Consider the following 3042-nt stretch of genomic DNA (forward strand, 5'->3'; position numbering starts at 1 on the left):
GTAGATTTTTTTTGAAATGTAGATTTTTTTAACGTAAAGAATTCGCTGAGGTTTGCAACACTGTATAGTAGGTGGTGATCAAAATCATCCTCAAGAAAAAGAAATGCAAAAAAGCAAAATAGTTGTCTGAAGAGGCCTTACAAATAGCTGAGAATAGATGAGAAGCTAAAGACAGAGGAGAAAAGGAAAGATATAGCACCTGAATGCAGAGTTCCAGAGAATAATAAGGACAGATATGAGAGCCTTCCTAAGTGATCAATGCAAAGAAATAGGGAAAACAATAGAATGGAAAAGACTAGAGATCTCTTCAAGAAAATTACAGATACCAAGGGAACATTTCATGCAAATATGGGTACAATAAAGGACAGAAAAGATATGTACCAAACAGAAGCAGATAATATTAAGAAGAGCTAGGAAGAATACACAGAAGAACCAAAAAATAATAATAATAGCAATAATAATAATGACCCAGATAATCAAAATGGTGTGATCACTCAATATTCCAGCAAATTTGCAAAACTCAGCAGTGGCCGCAAGACTGGAAAAGGTCAGGTTTGATTCCAGTACCAAAGAAAGGCAGTGCCAAAGAATGTTCAAACTGTGCACAATTGCACTCATCTCACAAGCAAGCAAAGAAATGCTCGAAATTCTCCAAGCTACGATTCAACATTACGTGAACCGAGAACTTCCAGAAGTTCAAACTGAATTTAGAAAGAGCAGAGGAATCAGAGATCAAATTGCCAACATCCATTGGATCATAGAAAAAGCAAGAGAATTACAGAAAAACAACTGCTTCTGCTTCATTGACTGTGCCAAAGCCTTTGACTGTGGATCACCACAAACTGTGGAAAATTCTTAAAGAGATGGTAATACTAGACCACCTAACCTGCCTCCTGAGAAACCCATATGCAGGTCAAGAAGTAACAGCTGGAACCAGACATGGAACAGGGTGTCCTTTGCCAACAAAGGACTGTATAGTCAAAGCTATGGTTTTCCAGTAGTGATGCATATATGTGAGATTTGGACCATAAAAAAGGCTGAGCACTGAAGAATTGATGCTTTTGAACTGTGGTGTTGGAGAAGACTCTTGAGAGTCCCTTGGACTGCAAGGAGATCCAACCAGTCAGTCTTAAAGAAAATCAATCTTGAATATTCATTGGAAGGACTGATGCTGAAGCTGAAGCTCAATACTTTGGCCACCTCATGCGAAGAGCTAATTTATTAGAGAAGACCCTGATGCTGGGAAAAATTGGCGGGAGGAGAAGGGAATGACAGAGGAGGAGATGGTTGAATGGCATCACTGACTCAATGGACGTAAGTTTGAGCAGGCTCCAGTAGATGGCGAAAGACTGGGAGACCTGGCATGCTGCAGTCCATGGGGTCACAATGAGTCAGACACGATGGAGTGTCAACAATTAAAAGAAAAGCAATAGCAAAAAAAAAAAAAAAAAAAACCTGATTTTTTTTAATATACTAATGCTTTACTAAAAAAATAAATAAGAAATAGAATTGATATTATTACAAGGAAAATAAGTGTCAGGATTCTCTGTGAACTCTAGGAAAGTAAATAAAAATATAATATTCATAAAATTAAATTATGTATGTGTTGATTGGAAATCCACATTTATCTCATCAAGTGCATTGCTTATAAGATTTTGAACCTCTGATATCCTAACCTATCCCCATATACATGCTTTCTTATATCAGAAATATGGCACTACAAATAGGAAAACATGAAGTGACATAAATCTTTGTTTAGTTTGCTTCTGAAAGGCTACTGAAAGAAAAAAAAACTCTACACTGGTAAATGCTGATTTTCCTGTAAGATAAGGTGGGGGATATTGAAGAGAATTTTCTGTTTGCTTCACCAGCTTTAGAAATGTATGAAATGTATGAAATTACTTTTCCAAAGTTTACTACCTGTGCTGATCTCCTGATTATTATTTTTAGAACTATACTCTAAAAAAGTTATGTGTTTTCTGTCCGATTCCACTGGAAACTGAACTTGCTGGATGGCAGATTTACCGAAACACTGGGTACTCAAAACTCCTAGCCTCCAAAAATTTCTTTTCACATCACAGTGCAAGATGGAAAACCCTGCTTTTCCTCATCAAGAGATCAGAAATATTCCCATGAATACCTTGATTTAATTATTCATTAAAAACACAATATTTTGGGAAGGCAATAAGATCCCAGAGTCACTAAATGACTGAGAATTTCAAAGAATACCAAACAAGAACATGACCACCAGCAGCTTTGTAATTCTGACTTAATTTTTTTCTTTTAATTCCTGAATCTTCAGGTTTTCTTGTCCCACTGTTGTGTCTTTTCTTACTCATACAATTAAGCGTTTATAGAAAACATCTGCTGCCATTGCTCAGTTCCTAAGTCATGTCAGACTCTTTGTGGCCCCATGGACTGCAGCACGCCAGGCCTCCAAATATTAAATAATATGACCCTGACATTTCAAAGATGCTCCTTAGTGTTTGTGAAAATATTTGAATGGTTATCGGCAGGAAAAGGGATGCTTGCAGTTCTATTCTGGTCATACATTATCAACAGAAAGTTGTACATGGAAAAGAACCAAATATCCTCATGTTTTGCTGTGATTTGACATAGAATAAAACTGCTATCTTGCAAATGTCACCAAAGCTATCCATCTATTGTTAAAATAAGGCACCACATGAAATATGCTATTTACCTGTAATGAAACCTCTGATGTTCTCATGTGCTTTGCAACACAAATAGGGCAATTTATGCATTTTTCTCTCCCTCTGTGACTCTCCTTGAGGAGTTGCCAAGCAATTTTTTGACTGTCCCTGAAGCATTAAAATATAACAGAATGCAAGTAATGAGGTGTAGTTATTAATAATCCAGAGCAGTTTGTATGTACCTGTAAATAAGTTACATATATTGGTTTCCTATTTTTTTTTTTTTTACCATTTATTAATGTTCTCTTTTTTCCTGCTTTGATAGTTAATTTCTGTACCCATTTGGCTAGGCTGTGGTGCCCAATTGTTTAGTTAAATATCAGTCTAGTGT

The sequence above is a fragment of the Cervus elaphus genome, chromosome 1, assembly GCF_910594005.1.
Source record: "Cervus elaphus chromosome 1, mCerEla1.1, whole genome shotgun sequence".
Taxonomy (NCBI): domain Eukaryota; kingdom Metazoa; phylum Chordata; class Mammalia; order Artiodactyla; family Cervidae; genus Cervus; species Cervus elaphus.